This window comes from Triticum aestivum, chromosome 6A (genome assembly GCF_018294505.1).
Source record: "Triticum aestivum cultivar Chinese Spring chromosome 6A, IWGSC CS RefSeq v2.1, whole genome shotgun sequence".
In the NCBI taxonomy this organism is placed as follows: domain Eukaryota; kingdom Viridiplantae; phylum Streptophyta; class Magnoliopsida; order Poales; family Poaceae; genus Triticum; species Triticum aestivum.
The window spans coordinates 165,810,202-165,822,760 of NC_057809.1; the positions used below are offsets into that span (position 1 = coordinate 165,810,202).

The window sequence follows — 12,559 nt, forward strand, 5'->3', positions numbered from 1 at the left end:
GTTAGGTGGATTCAAATCGACGGCATCCAGGTGGTGTTGCGTTTTTTCAATCTGTCACAGGGTTGGCAAATACATTTTTCGTTTAAGTTTTAGGAAGCAGCCATGGATTTCACCTGGAAAAGAACATCGAAGAGAAAAAGCAACGTCCTACAACTGCTCCATCGGACACTAATGTGCAGAATAAAGGGATATGTTGTATGTTCTTCCCTCCGTCTAAACAATTTCTGAAAACTGTCACTTTCCTAAACCAGAAGGGTTACAGTAGAAAATTTCTACTTAGTGAGAAAGTGTAGATGATTTTGGTCCTTCTGTCTTGTTTCAATCACATGCTTGACAAAAAATAGTGCATTAACTAATATTACACTTGGGATACCAGACTAGTATTACTTCACTTTCCCCTCAATCAAATCATGATATTTGTGGACATAGATTACTATTTGTGAAACATAAGAAAACATGGACATTATTTACGAATGAAAAGGTGGTCTTGGCATCAACAAGTATAAGTAGCTTTTACTTTACATCGACTCAAAGATCAACTCCCATAGTGAGGTTTAGATCTACTTCAGTACATAAAAAAGTTTTAGATGTAGTTCACTATCTAAAAATATTCAAATGTTATTAAACAACAACATTCAGATCAAGATTGATAGTGACCAAATCAGAATCTTGCATACCAGGTTGAGGTCAGTTTCATCTTCAAAATCTTCAAGCATGTGAGAGATGTCGTTCGCGGCATCCTTAAGTTGCTTCAGCCACAGAAGCATGGACTTATGCTTGATAGACTCCCTCTCAGCGTCGTGGAGCACAACGTCCACCGACTCCAGCGTCATCTTCATGTTCTCTAGATCGGATTGTTCCTCATATTCCTATGCAGCTTGATCTCGCCTGAAATGGTAGAATTCAAGTGTCCTATTGCCACCTTGATGACTGCCGAGGCGAGCATGCCCCTGAGTGCCTATTGACATGGCTAGTGACTGTCGAGTTGGGCTGTGTGCTGAATAGTAGATTCGTCATTGAAGCTCCGGCCCTTATCAATCTAACAAAGCATTGGAAGCAAAAAAATCGTATCAGCAACTGCAGAATCATTCATGACCTGTTTTACATAATACAGATATCACAGACTTGCAAAAACTTAGACAAAAGGGAGTTGCCCACCTGCTCCATTAAGCATAACTAAGCAACATTCAGAATTTAGTTACATGGCCACTGTGGAAAGCTTATGTGCTTCGTCAGATACTTATACAAGGAACAAGGTAGCGTAAGACTGTAAGAGATATGGACCTGTAGACGGTGCTGCGCCGGGCTCTCCACATATCCGGCCTGGATTACGCCAGCAACAGCGTGATCCGGCAAGGTCAAGTGCCTCTTCGACGCCCATCGGTCCACCATCATGCGCTGCACGATGAGGCGGCGACCTCCTGGACCTTCACGGGGCCACCGGTGCCCTTTCTCTCCGTCTCCTCCATGACGCCACGGCCGAACCGGCGCAGGATGTTCTTCCTCTTCCTCTGGACGGCTACACCGTCGGGCGCTCGATCTAGCTCTTGACGACGAGGAACCACGACTGCATCAGACGTCGGTCCTCGAGCCCCTGGGACCCCTCCGCCGCCGCCGGGGTCATCGGCTCCGCCTCCTCGCCCCATCGACCATCATCGCCGACCCCCTCTGTCGCTGCCACCGCCGGGGTCATCGGCTCCGCCTCCTCGCCCCAGCGGCCATCCTCGCTGACCCCCTCTGCCGCTGCCACCGCCACCTCCGGGGACACCGGCGGCTCCGCCCTATCCTACCCTGCTGCTTCGAACTGATAAGGCTCGAACAAGTTTTCCACGGGAAGAGTGGAGGAGCGACCCAGATGTTTCGGGCCACACAGCGAGGGTACGAACAGGATTTGGCCTTGAGTAAAATTGGATGGAACTACCCTTTTAGAAAATGACTAGCCCCATCCTAGTTTTGTAGTGGTCCTACCTATTTGTAATTTTAGTCTTCGTAACTCCTTGTAACTCTAGTTTCTCCATCGTTTGATCATAGTGGATGGACGGTCTGTAAAATTGCCAATCACCGTAACAGTTGTATTATTACAAATTTCAGCAAAAAATGTCATCTCAAAGTGTTGATTACTGAGCTCGAAATAGAAGGTTTTTTCGACACTGATAACGCTTCTATCATTGGCTACTTCTGATAACCACGATTTCTCTATTACCATTTGTGAGTTGGCATGCACTAATAGTTTATTTGCTGTAGGAGAAGGAGCGCTTTTTAGAACTTGTGAATCAATTCTGTGGCAAAGTTTTTGCTGGGCATTCTCTTCCGAAACATTTTGTGATCAGAGGAATCATGGTATAACCTTGTATGACCATTATCCTCTCACATTTCAGGTTTTTCGAGAAAATGCAAATGGCCTTTGCGTTTCATTGCATTGGAAAGAGAGGGAATTTACATCCTCCTATGAGGCAGATTTACACAGCCATCAGGGGCTCTGTGGACATCCCAGGATGATGGCAAAACGACCCTGAGCCCTTGAGCCTCGGCCTTTGCCCAACATCGGGCCTCGTCCTTGATCATGTCGACAAGCTCCTTGAACGATGGGCTCACATGGTCAAAAACGCACGCGTTCCTATGCTTCCAAATCATCCATGGCACCAAAAGCGCCACGGATTTCAGCGCCTTGCGGAGCGCTGGCGGTGTGGATTCCTTCGCGCGCAGCCACCAGTCCATGAGCAAGTCATCTTGCTCGGGCGCCGGCGCCGGCAAGCGCAACCAAGATAGGACCTCATGCCATGTCTGCCTAGTGAATGGGCATGTGAGCATTAAGTGCCTGATCTTCTCCGGTTCTTGGTCGCACAGAAGGCACCGCGGGTGGTGCTGCAGGCCACGACGTGCGAGTCACTCCACGGTCCAGCAGCGATCTTGAAATGCCAGCCAATGGAAAATTTTCACTTTTGGCGGTGCCCAGCTCCTCCATATGAGCTTCCAGGAGTGGAAGCCCGTCGCTCCGTGGAAGGTTGCCCGGTAGCAAGACTGAGCGGTGTATGCACCATTGGTGGTCCAACTCCAGAGCAACTTGTCCGGCTCGTTGGATAGCTGGACATGCTGCACTAAGTGCCAAAGCTTCAGTTACTGTAAAATCTCGGGAAGGCCGAGCAGTCCATGGATGTCGCATGCCCAGCTGTTGCCGGTCATGGCCTCCGCCACCGTTCTCGACTTCTGGCGACGCTTGGGGATGCACTGAAAGAGCATGGGCGCGAGCTCGCGGACGAATTGGCCACCGAACCAGCGATCCTCCCAGAAGAGGGCGGTCGTGCGTCCCCGATGGCCATGGCCGTGGAAGTGTGAAAGAGTGCGCGCTCCTCTGAAGTAAATTGCAGGTCCATCCCCTGCCATGCGCGATCTGTGTCCGTGCGCGCAAGCCATAGCCAACGCAGCCGGAGCGAGAGCCCGGTGCGCTCAAGATCTCGGACACCTAGGCTTCCATATTCGAGCGGGCGGCAGACCCGGCGCCAATTCACGTGGTTGTGTCCACCGTGGGTGTCCACGCGGCCGGCCCAAAGAAAACCACGCTGAATCTTCTCTAGTTGCTTCAGGATTTTCTTTGGTGGCGCGAACGTGAGCAGTTGATGAATCGGAATCGCGCTGAGCACCGACTTGACGAGCGCCAGCCGTCCGGCCTTGTTCATCAGCCATGCCTTCCAGGTAGGGAGCCGACCCGCCATTGCGTCGACAAGGGGTTGTATCTGGGCCACGGAGGGGCGGCGGGTGGTGAGCGGGATGCCCAGATAAGTGACCGGCAGGGCCACGACGGGGCATCCAAGCAGCTCTAACAACCCCGCATCAGAATCACCGCCGTGAAGAACCGTGACAGAACTCTTGGTGTAATTCACCCGGAGCCCAGAAGTCGTGCCAAACACGTCCAGGATGCCTTTGACAACGGATATCTCCTCGGTAGTGGCGTGGCAAAAGAGCATCACATCGTAGGCGTAGAGAGAGATCGCCGGGATGGCGCATCGATGGTGAAGCTGCTGGAGGATGCCGGTCTGGAGGGCGCGGCGCATCAGCCTCCCAAGTGTGTCCACCGCCAGCATGAAGAGTTGTGGGGAGGTAGAGTCGCCTTGTCTCAGTCCTTGGCGATGCCAGATCGGTGGGCCGGGAACTCCGTTGAGCATGACTCGAGTGCTCGCCGTGGACAAAAGGATGGCCAGCCACTCCCGGAATTGATCTCCAAACCCATACTGGCGCAGCACCTCGAAAAGGAAGGGCCAGGAGATGGAGTCGAAGGCGCGTGTGAGGTCGAGTTTGAGCATGGTCCTGCGCGCTAAGTTGATGCAGCAGCTTGAGGGATAGCCGGACTAGAATGAAGTTGTCGTGGAGGCTACGTCCGGCGATGAACGCGTTTTGGTTGCGATTGACAAGGGTGTCAAGCTTGGGAGCAAGGTGCAATGACAGGACCTTCGCGAAGATCTTGGCCACTATGTGATCAGGCAGATCGGTCGATAGTCGCCGAGCTTGTGGCCATCTGCGCGTTTGGGAAGCAAGGTTAGCAATGCTTGGTTAAGCTTGCTGAACCCATGCCCTCGCAGTGCGTAGAGAAGCTTGAAAATGTCCTAGATGTCCTGCCGGATGATGCTCCAACAAGCGCGCAAAAACTCCGTGGTGAAGCCATCCAGTCCGGGCGCTTTGCGCGCCGGCATGCGTTTGACCGCCTCCCATATCTCCTCCAGGCTGAAAGGTGCGTCAAGGCATGCGAGGTCGCCGGGTTTAATGAGCTGGGAAAGGTCCAGGGTGTGCTACCGGTCAATGGCGGTGCCCAGCAAGCCATCAAAATGCGAGAACGCTGAGTTGGCCATCTCCTCGTGATCCGTGAGCACCTACCCGTCCACGGCAAGGCTCTACACGCGGTTCTTCTACCGTCGGTAGGAGCATTGCCGGTGGAAGAAGCTCATGTTGGCGTCGCCGTCCTTGAGAGTCGCGATGCGGGCACGTTGTCTAGCGATCGTGCGTTCCATGGATGCCATGCCGAGGTAGGCGAGCTTGAGCTGCTTGCATAGCCACTCCTTCGGTGGCGAGAGCACCCGGTCCTCACGCGCGTTGTCGAAGCACAAGATCAGCTCGCAGGATATGGAAAGCTTCTCCCAAACATTCTCTGTGGACTTGTCACTCCAACTCGAGAGGCAGCAAGCAGTAGCTTAAAGGCGCTTGACCAGCCGTCGGAAGGGGTCGTCATCGTGCACCGAGCTCCAAGCCGCGGCAACGGTGTCGTGCAAGCCGTCCAGCAGAAGCCAGTAGTCCTCGAAGTGGAAGCGTTTGTGGGCCATCTGTTGGGGAACGTAGTAATTTCAAAAATTTCCTACGCACATGCAGGATCATGGTGATGCATAGCAACAAGAGGGGAGAGTGTCTTCCACGTACCCTTGTAGACCATTAAGCGGAAGCGTTATGACAACGCGCTTGATGTAGTCGTACGTCTTCACGACCGACCGATCCTCAGTACCGGACGTACGGCACCTCTGCGTTTAGCACATGTTCAACACACGTTTAACTCGGTGACGTCCCGCGAACTCACGATCCAGTAGAGATCGGGGAAGATTTTTGTCAGCACGACGACGTGGTGACGATGTTGATGAAGCTACCGCAGCAGGGCTTCGCCTAAACACCGCTACAGTATGACCGAGGTGGATTATGGTGGAGGGGGGCACCGCACACGACTGGGAGAGATCTTTGTGATCAACTTGTGTGTCTAAAGGTGCCCCCTGCCCCTGTATATAAAGGAGCAAGGGGAAGGCTGGCCGGCCCTTGTTGGCGCGCCTAGGAGGAGGAATCCCCCTCCTAGTAGGAGTAGGATTCCTCCCTTTCCTACACCTACTAGGAGGGGGAAAGGCAGGGAGAGAAAGAGAAGGAAAGGGGGGGGGTGCCGCCCCCCTTCTCCTAGTCCAATTCGGACAGAGGGAAGGGGGCGCGCTGCCTGCCCTAGGCCGGCCCCTCTCTCTTTCCCTTATGGCTCAACAAGGCCCATTAGTCCCCTGGGGTTCCGGTAACCCCTCCGGTACTCCGGTAAAATCCCGATTTCATCCGGAACTATTCTGATGTCCAAATGTAGGCTTCCAATATATCAATATTTACGTCTTGACCATTTCGAGACTCCTCGTCATGTCCGTGATAAAATCCGGGACTCTGAACTACCTTCGGTACATCAAAATATCTAAACTCATAAAACCGATCGTCACAAAACTTTAAGCGTGCGGACCCTATGGGTTCGAGAACTATGTAGACATGTCGGAGACACGTCTCTGGTCAATAACCAATAGCGGAACCTAGATGCTCATATTGGTTCCTACATATTCTACGAAGATCTTTATCGGTCAAACCGCATAACACTATATATTGTTCTCTTTGTCATCGGTATGTTACCTTCCCGAGATTCGATCGTCGGTATCCAATACCTAGTTCAGTCTTGTTACCGGTAAGTCTCTTTACTCGTTCCGTAATACATCATCCTGTAACTAACTCATTAGTTATCATGCTTGCAAGGCTTATTGTGATGTGTATTACCGAGAGGGCCCAAAGATACCTCTCTGACAATCGGAGTGACAAATCCTAATCTTGATCCATGCCAACTCAACAAGTACCATCAGAGACACCTGTAGAGCACCTTTATAATCACCCAGTTACGTTGTGACGTTTGGTAGCACACAAAGTGTTCCTCCGGTATTCGGGAGTTGCATAATCTCATAGTCATAAGAACATGTATAAGTCATGAAGAAAGCAATAGCAGTAAACAAACGATCAAGTGCTAAGCTAACGGAATGGGTCAAGTCAATCACATCATTCTCCTAATGATGTGATCCCATTGATCAAATAACAACTCATGTCTATGGTTAGGAAACTTAACCATCTTTGATCAATGAGCTAGTCAAGTAGAGGCATACTAGTGACACTATGTTTGTCTATGTATTCACACATGTATTATGTTTCCGGTTAATACAATTCTAGCATGAATAATAAACATTTATCATGAAATAAGGAAATAAATAATAACTTTATTATTGCCTCTAGGGCATATTTCCTTCAGTCTCCCACTTGCACTAGAGTCAATAATCTAGATTACACAGTAATGATTTTAACACCCATGGAGCCTTGGTGCTGATCATGTTTTGCTCGTGGAAGAGGCTTAGTCAACGGGTCTGCAACATTTAGATCCGTATGTATCTTGCAAATCTCTATGTCTCCCACCTGGACTTGATCCCGGATGGAGTTGAAGCGTCTCTTGATGTGCTTGGTTCTCTTGTGAAATCTGGATTCCTTTGCCAAGGCAATTGCACCAGTATTGTCACAAAAGATTTTCATTGGACCCGATGCACTAGGTATGACACCTAGATCGGATATGAACTCCTTCATCCAAACTCCTTCATTCGCTGCTTCCGAAGCAGCAATGTACTCCGCTTCACATGTAGATCCCGCCACGACGCTCTGTTTAGAACTGCTCCAACTGACAGCTCCACCGTTTAATATAAACACGTATCCGGTTTGCGATTTAGAATCGTCCGGATCAGTGTCAAAGCTTGCATCAACGTAACCATTTACGATGAGCTCTTTGTCACCTCCATAAACGAGAAACATATCCTTGGTCCTTTTCAGGTACTTCAGGATGTTCTTGACCGCTGTCCAGTGATCCACTCCTGGATTACTTTGGTACCTCCCTGCTAGGCTAATAGCAAGGCACACATCAGGTCTGGTACACAGCATTGCATACATGATAGAGCCTATGGCTGAAGCATAGGGAACACTTTTCATTTTCTCTCTATCTTCTGCAGTGGTCGGGCATTGAGTCTTACTCAACTTCACACCTTGTAACACAGGCAAGAACCCTTTCTTAGCTTGATCCATTTTGAACTTCTTCAAAACTTTATCAAGGTATGTGCTTTGTGAAAGTCCAATTAAGCGTCTTGATCTATCTCTATAGATCTTGATGCCCAATATATAAGCAGCTTCACCGAGGTCTTTCATTGAAAAACTTTTATTCAAGTATCCTTTTATGCTGTCCAGAAATTCTATATCATTTCCAATCAACAATATGTCATCCACATATAATATTAGAAATGCTACAGAGCTCCCACTCACTTTCTTGTAAATACAGGCTTCTCCAAAAGTCTGTATAAAACCATATGCTTTGATCGCACTATCAAAACGTTTATTCCAACTCCGAGAGGCTTGCACCAGTCCACAAATGGATCGCTGGAGCTTGCACACTTTGTTAGCTCCCTTTGGATCGATAAAACCTTCAGGTTGCATCATATACAACTCTTCTTCCAGAAATCCATTCAGGAATGCAGTCTTTACATCCATTTGCCAAATTTCATAATCATAAAATGCGGCAATTGCTAACATGATTCAGAGGGACTTAAGCATCGCTACGGGTGAGAAGGTCTCATCGTAGTCAACTCCTTGAACTTGTTGAAAACCTTTTGCAACAAGTCGAGCTTTGTAGACAGTAACATTACCGTCAGTGTCTGTCTTCTTCTTGAAGATCCATTTGTTCTCGATGGCTTGTCGATCATCGGGCAAGTCAACCAAAGTCCACACTTTGTTCTCATACATGGATCCCATCTCAGATTTCATGGCCTCAAGCCATTTTGCGGAATCTGGGCTCATCATCACTTCCTCATAGTTCGTAGGTTCGTCATGGTCAAGTAACACGACCTCCAGAACTAGATTACCGTACCACTCTGGTGCGGATCTTGCTCTGGTTGACCTACGAGGTTCGGTAGTAACTTGATCTGAAGTTTCATGATCATCATCATTAGCTTCCTCACTAATTGGTGTAGATGTCACAGGAACCGGTTTCTGTGATGAACTACTTTCCAATAAGGGAGCAGGTACAGTTACCTCATCAAGTTCTACTTTCCTCCCACTCACTTCTTTCGAGAGAAACTCCTTCTCTAGAAAGGATCCATTCTTAGCAACGAATATCTTGCCTTCGGATCTGTGATAGAAGGTGTACCCAATAGTTTCCTTTGGGTATCCTATGAAGACACATTTCTCCGATTTGGGTTCGAGCTTATCAGGTTGAAGCTTTTTCACATAAGCATCGCACCCCCAAACTTTAAGAAACGACAACTTTGGTGTCCTGCCAAACCATAGTTCATAAGGCGTCGTCTCAACGGATTTTGTTGGTGCCCTATTTAACGTGAATGCAGCCGTCTCTAAAGCATAACCCCAAAACGATAGCGGTAAATCAGTAAGAGACATCATATATCGCACCATATCTAGTAAAGTACGATTACGACGTTCGACACACCATTACGCTGTGGTGTTCCGGCTGGCGTGAGTTGCGAAACTATTCCGCATTGTTTCAAATGTAGGCCAAACTCGTAACTCAAATATTCTCCTCCACGATCAGATCGTAGAAACTTTTTTTCTTGTTACGATCATTTTCCACTTCACTCTGAAATTCTTTGAACTTTTCAAATGTTCCAGACTTATGTTTCATTAGGTAGATATACCCATATCTGCTCAAATCATCTGTGAAGGTGAGAAAATAACGATACCCGCCGCGAGCCTCAATATTCATCGGACCACCTACATCAGTATGTATGATTTCCAACAAATCTGTTGCTCGCTCCATAGTTGCGGAGAACGGCATTTTAGTCATCTTGCCCATAAGGCATGGTTCGCAAGTACCAAGTGATTCATAATCAAGTGATTCCAAAAGTCCATCAGTATGGAGTTTCTTCATGCGCTTTATACCAATATGACCCAAACGGCAGTGCCACACATAAGTTGCACTATCATTATCAACTCTGCATCTTTTGGCTTCAATATTATGAATATGTGTATCACTACTATCGAGATTCACAAGAATAGACCACTCTTTAAGGGTGCATGACCATAAAAGATATTACTCATATAAATAGAACAACCATTATTCTCAGATTTAAATGAATAACCGTCTCGCATCAAACAAGATCCAGATATAATGTTCATGCTTAACGCTGGCACCAAATAACAATTATTTAGGTCTAAAACTAATCCCGAAGGTAGATGTAGAGGTAGCGTGCCGACGGCGATCACATCGACTTTGGAACCATTTCCCACGCGCATCGTCACCTCGTCCTTAGCCAGTCTTCGCTTAATCCGTAGTCCCTGTTTTGAGTTGCAAATATTAGCAACAGAACCAGTATCAAATACCCAGGTGCTACTGCGAGCTCTGGTAAGGTACACATCAATAACATGTATATCACATATACCTTTGTTCACCTTGCCATCCTTCTTATCCGCCAAATACTTGGGGCAGTTCCGCTTCCAGTGACCAGTCTGTTTGCAGTAGAAGCACTCAGTCTCAGGCTTAGGTCCAGACTTGGGTTTCTTCTCCTGAGCAGCAACTTGTTTGCCGTTCTTCTTGAAGTTCCCCTTCTTCTTCCCTTTGCCCTTTTTCTTGAAACTGGTGGTTTTATTGACCATCAACACTTGATGCTCCTTCTTGATTTCTACCTCCGCAGCCTTTAGCATCGCGAAGAGCTCGGGAATAGTCTTATTCATCCCTTGCATATTATAGTTCATCACGAAGCTTTTGTAGCTTGGTGGCAGTGATTGAAGAACTCTGTCAATGACACTATCAACAGGAAGATTAACTCCCAGTTGAGTCAAGTGATTATGATACCCAGACATTTTGAGTATATGCTCACTGACAGAACTATTCTCCTCCATCTTGCAGCTATAGAACTTATTGGAGACTTCATATCTCTCAATCCGGGCATTTGCTTGAAATATTAACTTCAACTCCTGGAACATCTCATATGCTCCATGACGTTCAAAACGTCGTTGAAGTCCCGGTTCTAAGCCGTAAAGCATGGCACACTGAACTATCGAGTAGTCATCAGCTTTACTCTGCCAAACGTTCTTAACGTTGTCAGCAGCATCTGCAGCAGGCCTGGCACCCAGCGGTGCTTCCAGGACGTAATTCTTCTGTGCAGCAATGAGGATAATCCTCAAGTTACGGACCCAGTCCGTGTAATTGCTACCATCATCTTTCAACTTTGCTTTCTCAAGGAACGCATTAAAATTCAACGGAACAACAACACGGGCCATCTATCTACAACAACATAGATAAGCAAAATACTATCAGGTACTAAGTTCATGATAAATTTAAGTTCAATTAATCATATTACTTAAGAACTCCCACTTAGATAGACATCCCTCTAATCATCTAAGTGATCACGTGATCCATATCAACTAAACCATAACCGATCATCACGTGAAATGGAGTAGTTTTCAATGGTGAACATCACTATGTTGATCATATCTACTATATGATTCACGCTCGACCTTTCGGTCTCAGTGTTCCGAGGCCATATCTGCATATGCTAGGCTCGTCAAGTTTAACCCGAGTATTCTGCGTGTGCAAAACTGGCTTGCACCCGTTGTAGATGGACGTAGAGCTTATCACACCCGATCATCACATGGTGTCTCGGCACGACGAACTTTGGCAACGGTGCATACTCAGGAAGAACACTTTTATCTTGAAATTTAGTGAGAGATCATCTTATAATGCTACCGTCAAACAAAGCAGAATAAGATGCATAAAGGATAAACATCACATGCAATCAATATAAGTGACATGATATGGCCATCATCATCTTGTGCTTGTGATCTCCATCTCCGAAGCACCGTCATGATCATCATCACGGCGCGACACCTTGATCTCCATCGTAGCATCATTGTTGTCTCGCCAACTATTGCTTCTACGACTATCGCTACCGCTTAGTGATAAAGTGAAGCAATTACATGGCGATTGGATTGCATACAATAAAGCGACAACCATATGGCTCCTGCCAGTTGCTGATAACTCCGTTACAAAACATGATCATCTCATACAATAAATATAGCATCATGTCTTGACCATATCACATCACAACATGCCCTGCAAAAACAAGTTAGACGTCCTCTACTTTGTTGTTGCAAGTTTTACGTGGCTGCTATGGGCTGAGCAAGAACTTTTCTTACCTACGCATCAAAACCACAACGATAGTTCGTCAAGTTGGTGCTGTTTTAACCTTCTCAAGGACCGGGCGTAGCCACACTCGGTTCAACTAAAGTTGGAGAAACTGACACCCGCCAGCCGCCTGTGTGCAAAGCACGTCTGTAGAACCATTCTCACGTAAGTATACGCGTAATGTCTGTCCGGGCCGCTTCATCCAACAATACCGTTGAACCAAAGTATGACATGCTGGTAAGCAGTATGACTTGTATCGCCCACAACTCACTTGTGTTCTAATCGTGCATATAACATCTACGCATAAAACCAGGCTCTGATACCACTGTTGGGGAACGCAGTAATTTCAAAAATTTCCTACGCACACGCAGGATCATGGTGATGCATAGCAACGAGAGGGTAGAGTGTCATCCACGTACCCTCGTAGACCGTTAAGCGGAAGTGTTATGACAACGCGGTTGATGTAGTCGTACGTCTTCACGATCGACCCATCCTCAGTACAGAAAGAACGTCACGTTCAGCACACGTTCAACTCGGTGATGTCCCGCGAACTCACGATCCAGCAGAGCTCGG

General features: G+C 47.6%; 1 long non-coding RNA gene across 1 annotated transcript; it reads right to left on the reverse strand.

Moving 5' to 3' along the window:
* Positions 1-447: 447 nt before the first annotated feature.
* Positions 448-1,907, reverse strand: LOC123132641 (uncharacterized). Its single transcript, XR_006464949.1, has 2 exons — positions 1,285-1,907; positions 448-1,039 (listed from the first exon to the last, which is right to left on the reverse strand). It is a non-coding gene; the product is annotated as an uncharacterized lncRNA (long non-coding RNA).
* Between the last annotated feature and the right edge of the window lie 10,652 nt (positions 1,908-12,559).